The sequence below is a fragment of the Myodes glareolus genome, chromosome X, assembly GCF_982192425.1.
Source record: "Myodes glareolus chromosome X, mMyoGla1.1, whole genome shotgun sequence".
In the NCBI taxonomy this organism is placed as follows: Eukaryota; Metazoa; Chordata; class Mammalia; order Rodentia; family Cricetidae; genus Myodes; species Myodes glareolus.
Genome location: NC_142053.1, coordinates 20,728,646 through 20,750,132, shown reverse-complemented (window position 1 = coordinate 20,750,132; position 21,487 = coordinate 20,728,646). Strand labels below are relative to the sequence as shown.

The 21,487-nt window shown below is 44.1% G+C and overlaps 1 protein-coding gene across 3 annotated transcripts in view; it reads right to left on the bottom strand.

The window, feature by feature from the left end:
• Plac1 (placenta associated 1) overlaps positions 1–21,487 on the bottom strand; it is a 165,627-nt gene that overhangs the window by 122,002 nt on the left and 22,138 nt on the right. Inside the window, exon 1 of one of the 3 annotated variants that reach the window (XM_085684639.2) lies at positions 12,893–13,139. The exons of 1 other annotated variant lie outside the window; for it this stretch is intronic. The gene's annotated coding sequence lies outside the window, so the exon portion shown is untranslated. Of the gene's footprint in view, positions 1–5,815; positions 5,904–12,892; positions 13,140–21,487 lie in introns of those variants that run through there. One more of the 3 variants, XM_048450286.3, reaches the window with a different exon arrangement.

Here is a 21,487-nt window from a genome sequence, read left to right as displayed (position 1 = left end):
GATATGACATCTTCACCCAGATGGCATCCTCCCAAGGGTGCACACAGCTAAAAGTTGTGTTGGGTGAGGCTGTCTGACTGCTGTAGCCCCAGGACCTGGAAGCTGGTAAAAAGAGTAAAATACAGTAAAAAGAGTCCTCATTGAACGCTTGGAAGAACAAATAGATTGGCATCGTGAAAAGATGAAGTTAGTCTCTGGGGTCCAACAAGGCGGTTCAGTGGTAAAGGTGTTCGCTGACATACCTGAAGCCCTAAGTGCTGGGAATACAGCCAGGCACCACCACACCTAGGTTATACAATACAGGAGACTGAAGCCAGGGCATGCTCGCCACACACTCTACCAACTGCGCTACAACCCCAGGCTGCAAGCTCCCTTTGGAAGTTGTCTTTAAGGAGTAGCTACCATACACTTGGTAGCTTTCATCAACCACATAGAACGTGGGGAAGATTTGCCTTTAGTGGGGCTGCCCTTCATAATGATAGCAAGGGTCATGGGCAGTGGGGCTCACTAAAACTGTGGAACCCACCAAATAGCTTGTTACTTAAGGAAGAGTTGTAATCTTTTGTAAATGTTTTATTTATTTGTTTATTATTATTATTATTATTATTATTATTATTATTATTATTATTATATATCATACATATGTTTGGGCACACATGCTACAGCACATGCGTGGAGGTCAGAGAACAACTTTGTGGAATTAGTTCTCTCTTTCCACCTCTACATGAGTTCTGGGATCAAACTCAGGTCACCAGACTTTTGAGGCAAGTGCCTTTGTGCCCGTATATTCTGATTCTTTATCAAAGCCCGCCTCAGTCTGAGACGGCTGTCATCAGAAGAAGCAGGATCCAGGCAGCACACACGCCCCTATTCCTAAGTAGGGTTTTTGGTTCTATAAACAGAATGGTCACCTCACTGTGAGCTTGAGTTTGTCAAATGTCACACACTATATGTCAGAAGTGTGAGATTTGACATCACATGAGCAACGCGGCACACATTTCCAAATCTATTTGAACTTCAAAAGACATGCCAGCCACTTTGGCCCTGCTTAAATGGGTTCCACTTTTGGTCAGCTGGTACCTGATGTCCAAGAAGACTTAGAAGTGCATGTGTCACTCGAAAGAGAGCCAAGAAAGTGAATTTTTGGTGAAAAGTAAATTAACTTGAGCTCTGGAAAGTTTGAGTTCAACTGGGAACACAAAGCACATGAGGTCAGTGCAAGTCTATCTGAAAATACCCCTGTGACATCACGTTAAATCTGGACATGTCATTAGAGTCTGGAGAGCCAGGAAGCCTCCTCGAAGGGGAAAATCCTCATCGCAAAATCTCTGCAGAGACTGAGTTTTCTAATCCTACGTGCATTTTATCATAAGACTAAGAAAAAGCCCTCAACAAAATGCTAGTAAACTGAATCCAACAAGTGGAATTTTCACCCAAAACGCGAGGTTAGTATATCACATTAATAGAGCAAAGGACTTGATTCTACTCAGAGATTCCATGATCTTTTCTGGAAAGCACTCCCAAGAATCCACAAACAAATGACTAAAAGTCAAACTCCTCAGTATTCTAGGATACAAGAAAATGTGTCAGCCAACTGGATTACTATACACTAACAATGGACAGTCTGAGTGTAAAGATAAGAAATCAACTGTACTTACAATAGAGAGAACAAAGCAAGAAATCAACTGTGTTTACAATAAAAAAGCAATAAAAAGAACAAAGCAAGAAATCAACTGTGTTTACAATAAAAAGAATGAAACAATGAAAAGACCAAAACAATGCCATTAAATTTAACAAAAGAAGCACAAGACTTGTAAAGCGGAAACTACAAGGTATCACTGAGAAGACTGATGGAGACTTTTTTCTTTAGTATACATTAATAATACAAACTAACGATCTTCGCCCCATTTCTATACGTGCACATAGGTTTGTATGCATATTCACGCCGTCCACTGCCCTAAGGCTTTCTTATTCCCCGTTTTCCCCTTTCATATCCCTAATAGACCCCTTTTGCGTTCATGTTCACCCTCCCCCCACACTATCAATAGTATCAAAGAAAGCATATCACACGTAGGAAAGAAAGCATGTGATATTTGTGTTTCCGAGTCTGACTTATTTCATTTAGCAGGGTGATCTCCAATTTTAATCACTTTTTTCTAAAAATACACAATTCTGGTCTTTATGGTTGAATCAGCTTCATTGTGCATATATACTACAGTTTCTTTCTTTTTAATTTGTTAATAGGCACCCAGGCTGATCCCATAATTTGGCAATTGTGATAATGCTATAATAAACAGAGATGTGCAGGCATCTCTAGGGTAATCTAACTTCAATTTCAAGAAGACTAACATAGACTTTCTAACCAAAAGACTTTTAATGTTACTAAATAAAATACTACATCTCTTGAAATTGACCTAGAGATACGATATGATGTAATACTGAATTAAAAATGTCAACTGGATTTCACGTATTAATTGACATGCAGACCCTAACACATAGAAATGCAAGAGATGGTCCAGTTAGATGACTCAGCAGATAAAAGGGCTTGTCTTACAAACCTGACTGCGTGAGTTAGATCCCCAGAATCCACAGGGTGGAAAGGGAGAACTGATTCTCGAAAGTTGTCGTCTGGTTGTCACAGGTGCATGGTGACATGCGTTCACCACCCCAAACACACACACACACACACACACACACACACACACAGAGAGAGAGAGAGAGAGAGAGAGAGAGAGAGAGAGCAAGCAAATAAATGTGTCTTCTTCTATTGCCTTCCACCTAATTTTTTGAGACAGGTTCTCTCTCTGAATCTGGAAGTCACTATCTTGACTACATTAGCTGACCAGTAAGCCTTCGGAAACTTCCTATCCACCCTTCACCATCCAGCATTGAGGTTACAGCATTAAAAAAATGTGGGTGCTGGAGATCTGAACACAGGTCATCATGCTCACACAGCAAACGCTTTACCCACAGAGTCCCCCAGACTATAAATATTTTAAAATACTGTGCTCATAAGTTTTTAAAATTAAATGATGGTGGTTAAACTCACTTTGGTACTTAAAGCCATTCAATTCACTTCAAATAAATTAACAATTTTATTTTAAATGCTGATCTTTATAATAGATTGAAAATAGCATCTTTGCAACCATTTACACTTACGATTTTTAAATTACATGATTAAAATTTACAAGGAGACACAGCTATTAAAAGATCAAGGAGCGTCACGGATAGCGTGATGTCACTTCTTTGGTATTCTTGCCAGAAAGGCCGTAACCCCAGAGAGATTGTAAAATGAGGGACATTCCACAGTGGGGCTGCTGAGATTATCTTAATTAGCCACAATGTCATGGAAGAAAAAAACAGACTAAGAGGAGTGCTCACAGGTTGGGCTATTTCCTCTTAATCCTTCCATATATATGAATTGTATGTGAAGCTTTGATACAAATACTAATCCTGTTTTAATTACAAACCACTTTTTTCTCACTACCATAAAAGACTGTAGTACCCGCATGATAGTCTCTAACATTGTTTACAACTACGAGAGAACATGCCTTTGTGCAGATCAACCCAAACTTGTACTGGAGCACATAAGCAATTTTGTCACAAGGTATCAGCCGCTGTAGGGATGAGGACTTGCTCTCTCCCGCCAGTCTCTCCACATAGAGTAGCTTCTTAAACCAGGCCGCATGGCCTACGCACAGCTGTGGCCAGGAAATGCCAAAGAAGCTGAGGTTTCCACCGCATGGCTGCATAACCAGGCCTCAGCACATTCTAACTCCTCATGGATGCTGGAGAACTACTACGTCTAACTCGCAGCCCTATTTAGAACAAAAGCTTCTGAATATACCCACAAACAGATATTTTAATATTTGTTCATCACTGCATGTATGCGTAACTTATGAATACATGTTTCTACTTTACCAATTACAGTAATGCATTATAACTATATACTAATAGATTAACCGTGGATAGCATAAAGTATGTACAAAACAGAAAATGAGATACTACATGTGCATTTGTGATTTGTAAATTATAAACAGGTACTTCTGAGTCACTTATGTATGTATATTATTAAATATATATATATATATATATATATATATATATATATATATATATATATATATAAAACTAGAGGTTTAAAAGTCATCCAAAACACAAGCAATAACCAAGCATGGTGGCACACATTTAATCCTAGCACAAAGTAGGCAAAGGCAGGTGGATTTCTGTTAGTTTGATGGCAGCGTGGTCTACATACCAAGTTCCAGGACAGCCAGGGCTACATAGGGAAACTCTGACACAAAGAAAAAAAAAAGAATCAGGAAAGGGGATTCTACTATTTTCTTTCTGCATACCAATATTCCACATTATTGTGAAAAAAAATCACTAAACAGGGATATGGCCAATAGGCTCTATTTTCTTTCTTAGAAAGAAAGCCAGCACGCCAGTTTCCCCCACACCTTCAAACTGCTCCTGACTCAACCCTAGGGTGGGAAGTCCATCTCAAACCACTTGCATCCCACCAGGCATTTCAAAGTGACTCCTGCAGGGGTCTGGTGACCTCTGTGCCATGTGGCTGTTCATTACACAGCTTGTATGTTGTCTATTAACTTAAGGTTCTTGGAGCCTGTAGGCAAGAGGCAAGCCATTCATCTGTCCAACAGTTAACATGCTGTTAGCCTTCATTGTTCGAGGCCACTGGGATTTGTAGACCAAACACTGGCCGTGGAGTCAGAAAATCTGGACTTTAGTCTTTCCTCTGCCCCTTGCTTAATTGCATGACCGTGAACGTTTATCTCTGTGGAGGAACCCTCGGTGTGCTGCAGGAGGCAGTGTGACCTGGCAGGAGGGATGCAGTGCCAGATTCAGACAGGGCCTGCTTACACCCCAGCCCTGTCACTTGGGCGCTGTGCCATTTCAGGCAAACTTATCTTCAGTAGGTTTCTGCACTTGCCTTTTGAATTGGGACAACAGAATTATAGCTCTCTCAGGGGCTTGTGATGAGATTCCCTGAATGTTATGAGAACAGACCTCAATAAATGTTTGTCGTGTGTGACTCATTGAAAGGCAAGCAGAGTCACCAAATGCCAGAGCTCCTAGAGGTCTTCTGCTCTGACCCCACACTCCACAGCACATGGAGGACAGGGACTTGTCCAATGCCATAGTTTGAGTTCTATCCTTTCTATAAAGTGAGTGGATCTGGATTCTCTCCATAGTCCTATGGTCCTCTCTAGGCTAATTCCCCTTAAGCAACCTCCTTGCTTGTAATAAATGTTTAATAGATTTTTTTTAATGGGAGACAAGGAGAGGGAGGCAGAGCTATGACACTAAACTAAGGTTCATAAGCCATATAAAAAGGGTTAGGCATTGAGAAGGAATCTTTTGTTTTTGTAGTGCTGCAGCTCAAACCCACAGTCTCGTGCACGCCAGGCAAGCACTCTACACTGAAGTTCATCCCAAATCTTTGGCCTTTACAGACAGGATCTCACTGCATAGGCCAAGCTGGTCTCTAACTGGACATCCTCCTGCCTCTACCTCTTGTGTACTGGGATTGCAGGTGCGGAAAAACATGCAATATTCATTCACCATCACATCTGTTCATAACTTGCTATGGAGCAGGTATTGTTCTAAGCATCTATGCGAATGAATGTACCCAATTGCCATAACAACTTTAAAACCCCATTTTATAGTAGAGGAAACTGGGCGTCTAAAAGGTTCAAAGTTGCCCAAGATTTTCCAGTAGGAGAGCTAGAATTCTAACCTAGGTAGTCTGTCCAAGAAGCAGTTCTCCCACTCGAGAAGGCATCATAATTACCTGGAGAGCTTGCTCACACGCAGATGGCTGGATCCCACCTCTGACAGCTGCTGATTCCGTGGAACTAGAATGGAGTTCAAGCCTGCGGATTTGTTTTGAGACAATGTTTCAAGTAGTCAAGGGTGGCCTCAAATGTAGCAGAAGATGGCCCTCAACTTCTGACCTTCCTGCCTCTCCATCTCACTAGCGTTGGGATTGGATTATAGGCACAGGCCATGCCACCACACCTGCTGGGCACTCAGGCCCAGAGCTTTGTGCACACAAGGCAAGCACTCTGCCAACCCTGCCACATCTCCACCCCAAGGATTTAACATTTTAACAAGTTCCCAATGACACTGAGGCTGCTGGGACAGGGACCGCATCTCTAAAATCAACAATTAGAAATTCTGTGTTCTTTTAGAAAGATTTTTTGTATATTTATGATTCTTAATATAAATATACAATTTATGTCTTTATTCTATATAATATTTATGGGGTAGAGAATAATATTTTGATTAACATACATGCTGGTCTAGGGACATAGGTTTAGTAGTCAAGTGCTTGGTTTGCCAAGCATGTGCGAAGCCCAGTCCAATTCACAAAGGAGGAAGAATGGATGGGTAGATGGATGGATAGATGGTAGATGATAGATAGATAGCTGATGGATAATAGATTTAATAATAAATAATAATAAATACAGACAAATTTTATAGATACTGTCAGGTTAATTAGTATACCCAACACCTTCTACTTTTACTATTTCTTAATGATGATGTTCAAAACTATTTCCTATTGTTAAAGCCACCTTACTGTGCAATTAAACAGCAGAAAACCTTGTTACTGTTCCATTATTAACAGCTCACTGTTCAACTTTCCCCACCCATCCTATTCTCCTAGCTCTCTGAAGTCCCTGGTAACCACTGTTTGACTCCCTATATTTTTTTTAAATATTCCACCAGTAAAAACATGTAATGTTTGTCTTTCTGCATCTGGCTCGTTTCACTTAACATAATGTCGTCCGGTTCAATCTATGCCGTTGCAAATGACAGGATTTCAGTTTGCACTCTTAACTACCTCCCTGCCATTATCCAGGTCATTCCCCTGGGAAATCTTTCATTGACTCCTCCATGAGCCTCAAGATGAAGTGCAGATGCCTCCTTAAAGCATGCAGAGTATTTTGTGATCTGGCCTTATTTAGCTTTCTAATCTCATTTCCTTCTAGAATCCTTTATATATCCCATATTCATCTTCTAAAACTATTTTTCCCATTGTAGAATGTACCCGAATGAATATGCAAGAAATTCCCCGTGACTTCTGTCTACATTTGCTGTTTCTTTTCTTTAGGGTGCTTGCACCCTTGCACATTCCTGCCAGCAACAGTTGACAAAGTTGTCATATGAGTTTGAGTTCATGCTTATCGTCTGCCAGAGGCCGTACCGAATCCTGCTGCCTACCCTCACTCCCACTCCGAGCCAGAGTGAGGGGCCTCCCCAGGGTTCCTGCTCCCCAGGCTTCCCTCACTCACAGCCTTGCCCTCACTATAATACTATTTTCTGTATACCAGTTTCCCAAACAACCTAGAAGGATCTGTTTTATTCATTTCAGTATTCCCAGTGCCTGACTCGTATCTGTTAAATGAGTATTAACAGGTGATAGTTGAGAAATATTACAAAAACCCAGATGACAATATTAAAAACTGCTTGGGGAGAACATGAAACTGAAAAAAAGAAGCAATTATCTTTTACTCTAAGCCTGCCTCAGAGACAAGGTATCTTTTGACCACTCTTTGTCTCTACTTGTCCCCACTAATCCCTTTCTCTCCCTGGTCCCACCATCTTCCAGTGTTGGAGGCGTTCTGACCATGCTTCCCAATCTTTCTGTCGCATACGCTCCCCTCCATATTGACAGCAAGGCTGTCCCTTTTGCTGCGGAGGGGAAGTCTAAGTGCCTGTTTCTGGCAAGATCACACAACTCTAGTTTCTAGGCAAGTATACTCCCTCATGACTCGGGAAGCTTAGGAATGGAAGGAAATGGGGTAGGGCCATCTTTCCTGGGTTATTTTATTCTTCCTCCCGCATTGTGGTTTGTTTTCATTGGGGTCTTTTCTAGCTTTCGAGAAGAATGGAATGAGAGCTTCTTTCATGCCTATAAATCTCTTGTTATTTTCTTCTCTTCCTGACATGAAGGCAGATAATGGATACTGATTGGCTTTGTGATTTATGAATTATTTGAATGGAGGTTGCTCAGCTAAGATCTAAGAGGCATCAAGAAAAGCTTAATATTTATGACTTTCTTCTCCAAGTGACTGGCCTCGAGTTTCATCAAAAGAGTTGTTCAGCAGCCAAAGCAAACAGTAGGGAGAGTTCTACTTTATAAACTACAGCTACGAGGTAGGGCCTACCGCCTCAGCTAGAAGTTCAAATAGAATGCACTGAGCAAACAAGCATCCACTACTACAAGCAGCACCCACAGCAAACCTGGAGGAGACGAATCCAACTTCCAGGATTGCTACACACCACACTCAAAACGGCAAGTTTCCAAAGAATTTGTTACCTGTAGATAAACAGCCCATACACAAGATCAAGAACTAATTAATAGAAAGTGTATCCACAAAAGAAAAAGAAAGACAGGAAAGGAGGGAGAAAAACATACTTAAGTAGCCCATTTTTTAGACTTTTTAAATTCACCTATTTTGAATGTTAAAAAGGCGCAAGAGAATCATGTCTAAGAGCTAAAAGAAGATATGAGAATGATGTTTCACCCAAAAGAGAATAGATCCAGACCCAGTGTCAAAAACCTTTCATTTTAGCTACTAAAGAGGATGAGGCAGGGGATCAAAAGTTCCAGGCCTGCCTGGACTACAGAGTGAGTTCAAGAGCAGTCTGGGCAACTTAGTGAGATCCTGTTTCGAAAAGAAAGCAGATGGCTGGGATAGAACACAAGGGTAGGGTATTTGTCTGGCACATGCAAGATTCGGAGTTCAATTTCCAGTACCAAGGAAGAAAAGAAGGAAGGAGAGACAATCAGGAAAGCATGGAGATTTGTAATAAAAAAGTAGGAGATATGGAATCAAAATAAAATAATGAAAATGAACCATTTACCAGAGCTGTTCAACGGTAGGTCTTAACAGGCAATAGGATGAATTAAAAACCTTGAAGATGTTGATATAATCCAGTGTGAGAAGCAGATAGGGAGAAAGCAGGAGACCCATGGGACACATCCTAGTACAACAACGAACAAACACAAAAAGAGTAGAGGGCAGAACAGTGGTTAAAAAAAAGACTATTGGAACAAAGAATAGTCCAAACTTTCCCCAAATGGATGGAAAACGTTAACCTACATGTGGAAGAAGCCAAACCAGCTCCAAGAAGGAGGATCTCTGCAAGATCCATACTCAGACATTATGTCACTGTGAGAGGTCAAAGATGCAGAGGACCTCAGAAGCAGAAACAGAGAAGCCATGCATCACCTAAAATCTAAAATCTAAATCTAAAATAATATGAACAGTTCATTTCTCATCAGGAGCTGGTTGTGGTGGTCCAAGCCTGTCATCCCAGTGCCCAGGAGGTAGGTTCTAGCTCATCCATGGCTACATAGGGAGTTCAAGGCCAGCCTGGCCTACATGAGACCCTACCTAAAAAGCCCTCCTTAAACCTATGCATGCCACAAGGCAGTGGAATGGGAAGCGATGTTGAAAGTATTAACCAAAGAAAAAGGAATGAAAGAAAGAAAAGAAAAGAACTGTGAGAATTCTATCTCGAGTCAAAATTATCCATTAGAATGAAGGAGAGATGAAGACATTTTGGATACTCAAAAAGGGAGAGATTATATTGCAAGGAGACCTGTGAAGGGTGTCCCTGGAGCTAAAACAAAAGAAATAAGTCTCGTGCTCAGTGAAACAAACCTGCTACTTTGTATGATAGCTGCAAAAATAATTGTAAAGGAGGTTTAAAGTCCAGTTAAAAATAACAAAAGAAATACCTGTTCGGTTGTGGTGGTGGTACACAGCTTTAATCCCAGCACTTGGGAGGCAGCAGCAGGGAGATCTCTGTGAGTTCAAGGTCAGCCTGGTCTACAGAGTTAGTTTCAGGACATCCAAGGCTACACCGAGAAACCCTGTCTCACAAAACAACAAAAGAAAGAAAGAATGAGATAGAGAGAAAGAATTATTAAGATGGTAAACTTTATTTTGTTCTTATTTTTTACCTCCAAGACAAAAATAAATATATAAATGGGAAAGAGGCTTACATAGTGCGGCTAGCACCTTATATCATGAAACAAACCCATATATACATTTGAAATAAAAGTATACTAAATAGGTATCCGAACCCACTCAAAGAAATAAAGAATGCATGTAAAAATAATATTTAAAGGCTATTTTCTTTTGTTTATTTAGACAGTTTCATATATGTGAGGCTGGTTTCAAACTCACTGTGTAACCAAGGATAACCTTGAACTTCTGATCCTCCTGCCTCCTCCTCCTCCTGAGTGCTGGGATTACAAGTATATGCCACCACACCTAGCTTATAGGTAAGAGGGAACAGGGGAAGTGTTGGAGTGAGAGCAAACAGAAAGAGGAAATGATATAATCGTAGTTTAATTTCAGAATTAGTTTAATATGTTAATATATTAAATATAAGATAAATTTACAAGGTTTAAATCTATTGTCATAATCCCCTTGTCCTGACTATAAGAGACCACTGTCTAGAGTGGAAGTTACAAATCTATTTGGAGCACACGATACATAAAGCCAGAGGGGCACACATAAGGTAGTGTGCTTGCCTAGGGCCACGCCACAGTCAAAGAGTAAAGACAAGGACTGAACGCAAGCCTACCTGGCTGTGGAACGCTGAGAACTAGCCTTGAAACCGTTTCCTGTGCTATGTAAGGAACAATCCTGGGTCTTTCTCCACAAAACTTCCAGCTGGGGCTTTGAGAGGAAGCTCAAAGCATGCCGCCAAAGAGGCTCCTTCCTTCATGGCTTTTTGTTATATTCTTCACACACAGCACGGTAGGGGCCCGCCACAGACACGCAATAGTTCCTGCCGATGGCCCTTTCCCACACTTACCTCTTTCAGGAACCTGAAGGTTAAAGTATTTTTCGTGAAGAAATGACAAGATTAGATACCACACACTAAGCGCCTCCCCTTGTGCCACGTGTGTGTGTGCACACACAGATGCATGAGCACGCATGTTCAAGTTACCTAAATTTATATGTGAATTAGGCATAATAACTCTCCCACGTACAGGATGAAGAAACAGAGGCACCACACAGTAACTTCTACTGTGTGGAGTTACAATATGATCCAAGGCAGTCTCCAGCGCTCATGGCCTTTCTACTTGGTCATGTCAGTCCTGGCTGAGGTGACCTCCACTATAGATCCCAGTTCTCAAATGGGGTGTGGGTGCGGGCATTCAGACACAGGAATAGAATTTCAAGAGAACTTTCACTACCTCTTGATTATCCCACTGGCCTGCTGACTGAGGTCTACGATTTCTCTCAGAGATTTGTTCCTTTGGCTTAATATCCCTGATTCCCGAAACACAGGCCCAAGAAAGCAAGGAAGGAATTATGATATGCTAGAGATGGTTTTATTGTCCACTTGCAGGCAGACAATGGAAGGCGCAGTGCTATGGGCAGGGTAGTCATGAAGGGACAATGAGAGCAAGAAGGGATGGAGGGTTCCATGGAAGAGAAAGCAGATAGCCGCAATACACAGAAATGCCCGTCTGGGTAAGCTCAGCCTTGTCAAATGCCAGTCACTGTTCCGGAAGCTCATCAACTCATCCTCCCAGCCAACACTGAGTTTCTCCCAAGGAAAGATTTTTCTGTGGGAGCTCTGGAGCAAGGTTTGCCCAGGGGAATAACTGCTGACATCCAAGAGTTGTCTGTTTACCTCAGAATTCACTAGGTTGGCTGGGAACTGCTACTCAGCAAAACCCTTGAAGTGTCAATCAAGCCTGTCACTGCTACCTGGGAAACAGGTCCCGTCTGACTGCAAAGGGAGAGGGAAAGGGAGAGGCAGAGGTGGGGTAGCCTCCGGGTGTGTGCACAGGCTGAGAGAGCTGCGAGAGGCCGTGCTTTTGCCTGAACTTGGCTCTGCCCTTGACAGCTTCCATGACCTTGAACAAGTCTTTCTGGCTGTTCATTTTTCCTGATGTCTCGGTAACAGCTCCCATGTCTATCTCTCCCTAAGCCTCTCTGAGCTGCAGAGCCGTTGGTCTCAGGCCAGGCCACGGCCTCTCCCAGAGAACACTTACAAAATGAGACAAGGTTTAACTTCATACACCTGTCCATAACACAAGGCATATTCCTGCTGCCTGATGTTGAAATCTATGCTCCAAGCTCCTCTGGCTTTGAATTTCAGTGTGACTCAGATAAATGTGTCTGAGCCTCTGCTTACTTATCTACAAAAGGAGTCTGTAACTGTACCACATGGAGGATTTGCAGTACACCTGGCACACGCTTAATACTTAACCTAAAATACTCAATTGTTAAAAGTAAGCAGATGATAGGCCAGCCTGGTCTACAGAGCTAGTTCCAGGACAGGCTCCAAAGCTACACAGAGAAACCCTGTCTCAGAAAACCAAAAACATAAAAAAATTTTAAAAAAGCAAATCAGCATTGGCCACATTTGATTTCCAAGTTCTGTTGTGTCTTTAGGTTAGGTAATTTCTCTATTATTGAGATTTTTAAATCAAACGAAGGCTAATTCAAGTGTAGTCTTCTTCCAGGGGTATGCACAGACACATGCCCTATCCCATACTTCTCAAGTGTCCCCTGTGAAGGCCATATTCCTAGCACACTGTCTGAGGGAAGAGAGAGATTGGCACCACGTGACAGAGACTGTATTATGTGAGATCTCTGAGGCACACAAAAGCCCTGGCCCTGTTGGCCCGATCACTCCTGGTGCCGAGAATTCCCAGTGTCTCCTAAGGAGAAAGTTCAGAAAATATCCATAAGATGAGCACTTTGGCCTCCACCCCTGGGTGGGGGGGGGGCTCTTACCTCCCTTGAGGTCCCTATTCAAACGCTGCGGTGTCTGCAAGTCCTGTCCTAAGTCCTTATCAAAGACTCCCAACTAGTGAGTTACTTACCAAGGCTGAATGGACAGAGTCGGGGTGGCCCGGACCCAGGGCTGGAACCATAAAGCTGACTTCTAGCAGACAGGGGAGTGATGTGGGTGGAGCCTGGACTGTGGCCTGTCTTCCTACTGTGCCCCACAGGGCAGGCAGCTCTGTAGCCCCCGTCTGTCTATTCTTCCAGAGGGAAGTGAACTCCAACACCTGGTCAGCCAAGACTGAACTCTCTAGTCATACCAATTTGGTCTAATGGGTGCAGAGGAGGCTGGTGTACAAGATGGATCGTTTTTCAAAGAGATACATTTTTACGACTGCCCAGCCAGTACAGTAGCATGGAACTAATAGCTAACCAGGGGCTGCCAAGTACTGGGCCTGCCGGATTTGCTTTAATGACAAGATAAGAACGTTTACAAGCACATTCGCTCTGTAAGTGGGCTTCATTCTACTCGCCCTCCATGCCAATGATGTCTTCCCAGGTTTTCGAGAACGTGGCCCAGGGTGTACAGTCCAGTTTTGGGGGTGCCTGGTGAGGGGTGGGAGATAGCCAGAAGGCAGGGATGTGGCTTCAAACCCAAGAGTTACAAAAAAGACATTTGGAACCAACTACAAGGAGGGCTAGTTAGTGAGAGGGGCCCCCTTGCTGCTCCCTGATAGTGCCAGGAATAGACATCCACTTCTGTTTCCTCTCCCCCCAAAATGGAATGAATTGACAAAGGTCCTGTGTACATTCTCCCATGGTACACACACACATTAACGCACACATGCATCCTATACACAAGTCCTTTGTTAAGCTCTGAAGCAGGAAGTGGGAAATTAAAAAAGAGGGCTTCCTGCCATCCGCTGAAGGAGTCAGCCCTGAGTGATATAGACCAGAGTCCCTTTCACGGAGTCTTCGAGTTCATCCTGGATGCAAACCAGAAAATTTCCAGGGCTAAAGGCAGGAGATTTGCCTACTGAAAGCTCAATAACCCCACAGTTGCCCTGTGGGTGCCGTGGGTCTGTCTGTGTTTTGGTGAGAAAACTAACAAAAGAAAAAGCTACAGTCACCCATTCTTGCTAGGTCTGCAGTGGCAGATTTTTCTCCTTCATAATCTTTGTCTCTTCAGTTTTGTTTTGTTTTTTTTGGGGGGGGGAAGGGGGTCGTCTTCTGACTAGTGGGGAGATTTGGAGTTGGCGGGGATGTGTAAAGCCCCAGGCTGGGTAATCCAGAGAGGCTAACGAGACCCTCTTTCCTCAAAGAGCAGGACGTATATGGATGGAGAAGATGTGACTTATAGGGAGCATTCCAGAAGGAGCAGCAGCTTAAAGACAAGCAGGAGCCTGGCAAGGTGGCAGAGGTGCTAGGAACAAGGGTGCCCTCTGACCTGGAGGACCCGAGGCCAGAAGGAGGAATGTGAGGGACAGAGAAGAGAGCTGGTTGTTCTTGATAGAAACTACAGGCTGCAGGTATGAGAGTGTCCACTGCTCCTCGTGTGTGTGTGTGTGTGTGTGTGTGTGTGTGTGTATGATTGTTTGACTGCGTGACAGTGTGTATGAGTGAGTGTGAATATGTGTGTATGAGAGTGTGTGATTATGTGAGTGTGTGTGTGAGTGTATGAATGAGTGTGAGTGTGTGTGACTATACGAGTGTGTATGTGTGTGTGAATGTGTATGATTGTGTGTGACTATGAGTGTGAGTGTGTGTGTATGCGTAAGTGTGTGTGTATGAGTGAGTGTGTGTGTATGTGTGAGTGTGTGAGTATGTGTGAGTGTGTGAATGTGTGTGTGTGTGTGTGAGAGAGAGAGAAAGAGAGAGTATATGTGAGTGTGTGTAAGTGTGTGTGTGTGTGTGTATTGGGGGTTGCAGATTGATGTGATTTTGCTGGTTGAAGTCCAACACAAGGCCTGACTGGTAGCCTCACCGTTGTAGAATAAATCTCTCATCCTCAAAGATCCGTGTGGGTCCTAGGAAACCTGTTGGAGGTTCCTGCCCAGATGCAATAGAGAAAGCCAGGCAGCTGCTCCTGCTGTTTCCTGAGGAAAACAAAGAAGCCTGTGCCTGGCTCCGCCTCACCTGGGAGAGGAACACTGTGGTGGGAGCCTCCATTCCCAGACCCTGCTCAGCCTCTCTGCTTCCACCCACTTCCTCAGCCCTAGTTGGGACCCCATTCAAACCAATTGAGTTGAAGGTTGAGAATAAATTGTTGAGGAGAGGTGGATTTTTTTTTTTGTCCTTTGTTTTATTTTGCTCTTTGTTTTTGCCCAGACTCCATCCTGGTGGCCTTTTCACACTTAACCTATTGTCCACTGCCCATTGGCAACAACCTGGGCTTGATCCCAAAAGCAAAGCCTGCTAGTTTCTAGATAACCGTGAGTCTGGGAATGCGTGGGACTCAGGGCGTCCCCAGAGCTCAGCAAGCCAGCTCCCTTTTTCTGTTCTTGGGGGCTGGCAGGAGTTAAAATGCAGGCCAAATCCCCTCCACTCCACACCTGCAGAGGGGACAGTAAGCGTAATCTGCCCCCAGTAACTGGCATACAGGGGGCTCATTCACAATTCACTGCCTTCTAAGGGGTACTGCCTCTCATGAAGCGTTCTTTCAAGACCTTTTAGTCCAAGGAGCCGCCACTGCTAACAGCCGAGCTACCCTAATCTGGTGGCGAGGCCTCCGCTTCTCTCCCTCAGCACATTTTTAAGGAATGGTGTTTTCCCCCCTCTTGCGATTTTTTTTTTATCATCATCAAAATATATTCACAAAACATTCACATCTCTGTCCACACTATAAATCAGGGTGGGGAGCCTCTGGCCCACAGCCCAGATCTGGCCCTCAGCTTGATTCATCTGGCATGTGGGGGATACTGTATTGGCTGCCACAGCTGCAAGCTGGAGAATAATGCCTCCCTCCCTCCCCATAGCTCTCCCCACCCCCAGCCCTGTTGGGGCCTTCCCACTCCAAATGGAACCTCGAAAATAGCCAGGCTCCAGTGTGTGAGTGTGTGTGTGTGCGTGCATATGTGTGTGTGTGTGTGTTCGTGCATGCTGCACACACACATGCACACATAGGAGTGCATCTCCTGTAACTCCTTCAGTTGCTATTAAACAGGAAATGGGATGAGAAAGCCAATGAGGTGAGTTTCAGTGCGAACGAAAACAATATTCAGTGGTCCCTTTGCCAGTTTTCAGGACGTGGCAAACATTTTCTCCGCTCACTCTTTGGCCCTGAGACCTCATGCTTCCCTCTGCAGGGGAAGGAACTCCATGGCTAGTGAGCAACAGGTTCCCACACAGCTTACAGATTCATTTGAAAAGAGAAACACATGGCTAAAGGATGGAAATTGTGTTCATCAGTTACTTAGAATTTGACTGAGACAAGGTCTTACCCTGTTGTTCAGGTCAGTCCGAGACTCACCATTTGAATTTGTGACGATCTTTCTGATTCTGCATCCCAAGTACTGGGATTCAAGAATCTACCACCATGCCTGGCAACCAACTAGATCAAAGTTTAAAAGACTGAAACTCTTCTGAGGTTTAAAGCACAGAGATCCCTCTTTCTTATTTGCCTAGCCAGGTCCTAATTGAGGAAAGAAGAGAAAGACATAGAGAGACACACAGAGAAACTGAGGTGAGGTCTCAGTAAAACAGCCATCATGGAAGGCCTCTCCTCTCACACATCAAGCGACCTCTCCAGATTTCCTGCGGCACTTCATTGCCTCAGCTCCTGGAAGACCAGGTTGGGGTGATGGCACTGAGCCAGTCAGCTGAGACCCAGAAACTAGATCCCAATAAAATCGAAATGTGTCTGTTCAACACAACAGTGTGCTTCCAGGAGCACCCAGAAGTGGAATGGTTAAAAACAAACAGGGGCGAGGTAGTCTCTTCGAATGTCAGATCATCTGTCTGTCTTTAAAAAAAAAATAAAATAAAAAAGGTGGGGTGGGGTGTAATATGAAATCTACAAATCCTAGTGGGCTCACAAATGCCCTTTGCTGACACCGCAAGGCCACAGCCAACTGCTTGGGTTTAGGAAAAGCCAGGGAGAACTTTAGACTGAGCCAGGAAAGAAAGGCAGCTGCTTGGCGACAGAACCTAGGGGCCCCCCAGATTCCTATTTCTGAAGGCCCAAGTGACTAGAAGTATAGACTAAAAGGAAAGCTTGCTTGGGCCCCTGACCCCACCTCCAGGGGTGGTCTCTAAATCCAACAGCTGGTACTAACAGTCCTGGCAGCCCAATCCTCCAAATGAGAACATCTTGTCCTCCCAAGATCCTTGGAAACCGAGGATTTGCTATGCTCATTATGAGAAGGCTCTGGCACCCTTCAACCCATTTGTACCTCTTCATCATCTCACTAAACATTTGTCGTCTGGCAGACACAGCTGCAGGCACCTAAGCCATCATGGCCCTAGACCTGGGGAAGACCCCGCTGAAAGGGACCAAGTAGAGGAGCGCCTTGGAGAGCCATCACTCCTAGAAGCCACTGAACTCCATGCGACTGGCCACAGAACCCCACGCCTCTGTCTTCACAATCTCCTTGCATCTTCCCCTGTATGGTGCTCCAAAAGTCAGTGACTCAAAGGAGCTTGATTCTCCCCAGAGGGAAGTATATAAAAACTACAGGAGTGTGAGGAAGGAAATCAAAATAGCAGCGCATCTCGCAGCCCGGTGACCTATTTCCTGAATTGGATGCTGGACTCTCCTCGCAGAACAGCCGATTGTGATGTGCTAGTATTTTCATGCTGTGCAGCCCTCTGGCATAGAGGCGCTGCCCCATTCCTTCCCAAGGAAATTCCACGGCAGGCAATGTTATGATTAGTGGACTAATAACACTTGTCGTTGGAATACTCCAGACAAAGCTGCAGTGTGGACTGGCCTCCAAGTCCCTTAATCACCTATTTCATCATCTCGACACTGGAGCCCGGGCAATGGGGATGGGCTTGTGGATCCCAATAATTAACCAAAGGGACAGCTGCTCCTTTGCATGGGGATCTCCCTTCCTTCCATTCATAATTCCAACCCAATCTGGGGTGTTAACTAGTGCGGTTACATTGGCCAACACTGGATGGCCGCTTAGGGGCTAGGGGTTGCCACGGACCTAATGCTGAAGCAAGTCACCTGCTGGTTCACTCATGACATTCATGCACACACAATTTCCTTGTGACTTGCTTGCTAGCACTTTGGACCAGGGCCAGTGGAGAAGCCAGGAAATGCATGAATGTGCCTGAAAACTGATGGGGAGCACCCCTGATTCCCAACTACAATGGTGTGTTTCTTCATACTTCCGCTTGACGGTGCAAGGGGGATGTGGAGGAAGAGGTGCAGAAACTCTGTACATACCAAAGTATTGTAGGAAGCAAGCTGGGTGGATGGGCAATCAAGGGGAGTAGAGGAAAAGGAGAGACGATTTTTTTCATCCTGGTCCCTTTAGACCAAGCTTCAAACCGAGTGGGAGTTGAGTAGTTGAGGCATGTGCTTATAGGCTCTGAAGAGACTCACACATGAACATGGGTGAACAGAGAACGTGAAAGCGGATGAGTGAAAGAGGGTGAAGCCGACAGAGTCGAACAGGGAGAAGACGCGCCTTTGGGGAGGCATTGGTTTCTCGCAACTGCTGAGTACTGGCAGACCAATAGACCTGAGCTCCTTTGTAACCCCGAGAGCCATCAGAGCTCCTTGACCGCATCTTCGAGGGTAGAAGTAAATATATAAAGAGAACACTGAGACGAAGGGAAAAACACAGAGTGGGAACGAGACGGGCTGTGAGAAAAAGAGAAAAACTGGAAAAAGTAAAGGAGAAAAGTCAATTGTTGTTGGAAAGGGGTTTCCTAACGTTAATGCCTGGGATCCCTCAGCAGAAGCACTGGAGCTTGGGGGCTCCTGGAGCTGACTTCAGGGAGCAGCTTCTCCAGTGCACCGAACTGGACTGTGTGAAACCCTTGGGCAGCCCTTTTGGAGACAGCATACACGGAGCACAGTTCCCCGTGCTTTCCTTCCCACAGATGTTCGCTCCCTCCCCAAGGTTCCCGACACAAGTATACTGTTCAAGGGGTTCAAACAAGCTCTTTCCCAGGATGAGATGGCTCCCCCTGGGGTCAGCTGGGAAAATCTTAGGTTTCCAGCCCCTCTGGGCCCAGGTACCAAGAGAGAAGAATTGCATCTGCTCCCTTCTCCACCCACTCTGGGAAGGACAAATTGTGCAGTGACCAGACAGCTCCGGGAGCAAACAGGCTCAAACATTCTCTGGGAAAGTCCCACCCCAATCCCGTTCCCACTGACCTTTCCAAAATTCATTTGGCTTTGTCTTAGGCTCCACAAGTTAGGAAAGTTAGCTTCCAAGGGAGCTTGAAAGAGGCATTCCCAGCGCGGGATTTAGAATTCTTCATTTCCACCCAAGTGCCAGCATAACATTTAGGGCTGTTTCTCCCTCATGTTTAGACAATGACGCAAAACCTGTTGATTTGTTTAGATACAATTGTCCCTCAGCAGAACTGATGGTATCCGACAGGATGGAATAATTAGGAAATTTCCAGGAAACTATTATGTGAAAAATATGACCGGAGTCAAGGAAGCCTGATAATCTATATGAAGAATTCAGGGGAAAACTGTGCATAAAAATGTGTCGTTATGGATTTATTGTCTTGTTATCCCAAAGAAAGATAACTCCATCAAGAAAACATGTTTTATATTGTACTATTAAAGACAAATTGAAAAAAAGATTCGTGGGAACAGTGACACAAAATGTTCAGTTTTTAAATTTCTTCCCGGGGAAAAAAATTCTGAGAAGTAATAACTTTGCTACACCAAATCATTTTTTAAGAAATAACACAGTAGGGTGTGGGAAAGGTATTTTGCTAAATTATTTTATGGTTGTTGTTTATATTTTTCAACATAAAGTTGCTTTTAGCTCTTCGTAGCTCAGGGTACAAAAGATGGCTTTTTTTTTTTTTTAAAACAGATCCTTAAATGAAGGCATTCAGAGGCTGGAAGCGTAGCTCGGTGATAGAAGGCTTGTCTACTATGTGTGAGGTCCTGGGTACCATTCCCAGAACCACATACATAAATAAACAAATAAATAAGTCCTCCATGAATAATACTCCCTTGCCCACACAAGTGAGAGTGAGAGCTTGCCCGAGACACTTAATCCTGAGCCAGCAAACAAGAGGCCTAACGGTAGGGAAGAAGTGATTAAGCCTATCTTCCACATATGCCCCGTCCCTGAGCTCTCTTTCAGTTGCATCATCTGATAATGGCAATCCAGCCTGAGTTTGGCCCAGCATGTTGATGAAATACTTGAGCCAGAATGGCAACCTGCAATTCTTTGACATTATATATCTAAGCTGACTATGTACACACCTTAGGAGCCATGAATTTCATCCCCAGGTAAACCTAATAGAAAAGCAAGCCTAGGTTTTCAAGAAACAAAACCAGAAATGTTCCTAGCAGTGTGTTAGTCAGGACAGAAAACAAACCAAAAATTGTATCAAGAACAGAAAGGGCAGTGCTGGCAAATACCTGTGGAATACTATGCAGCAGCAAGAAGAATGGTCAAGAGCTACAGATAATATATTAAATTTACAAGCATGATGCTGAGCAAAAAAAAAGCCATCTAATAAGAGGGAATGTCTTATATGAGTCCATCTGAACAAAGCTCAAATTTAGAGAAAAAGTAATCTGTTAGTGGCCAGACCAGTGGTGACATTTGAAAGGGGAATGTCTGGGAGGACAGATGAGGGATGTAGGAGATTGAATGGTGGCTCCAAGAAAGATACATTCACATCTCAAATGTGAAGTTGCCCTTGTTTGAGGAAGAACATTTTTAAGGCTGAGTCCCTGGCTGCCCTTAAACTCTATGTCGACCAGGCTGGCCTCTAACTCAGAGCGATCCGCCTGTCTCTACTTCTTGAGTGTGCAATTAAACCTACGAGCCCCCATGCCTGAGGAAGGGGTCTTGCAGATGTAACCAAGCTATGGATCTCAAGATGAGATCATCCTGGATCGTCTGAGGAGGCCTTTGGCTCAAATGTTCAGGGTTCATATGAGAGGCAGAAGAAGGAAAGGTCCAACAGAGGGAGAAGAGGGAGGCAGAGAGTTTTAGACTGATGTAGCCACAAGTCAGAGCACACTGAGAACCGTGAGAGTGTGGAAGGAGCTTTCTCTAAAGTCCCAGGAGACAGCAAAGTAAGTCTTGCTGTAAAGTTGATTTCAGATTTCTGGCCTCTAGAACTGTGATAGAATACGTACCTTTCTTCCTTCCTTCCTTCCTTCCTTCCTTCCTTCCTTCCTTCCTTCCTTCCTTCCTTCCTTCCTTTCTTTCTTTCTTTCTTTCCTTTCTGTCTGTCTGTCTTTCTCTCTCTTTCTTTCATTTTTCTTTCTTCTCTTCCTTCTTTCTTTCCTTCCTTTCTTTTTCCTTCTCTTTCCTTCTCTCTTTGTGTGTGTTCATGCACTCAATGGCATGCATATGGAGGTCAGAGAACAACTTTCAAGAGTCAGTTCTTGCAGGGTGGTGGTGGTGGTGCACGCCTTTATCCCACCACTGGGAAGGCAGAGGCAGGTGGATCTTTGAGTTCGAGGCCAGCCTGGTCTATAGAGTGAGTTCTCAAACTGCCAGGGCTAGACAGAGAAACCCTGCCTCAAAAAA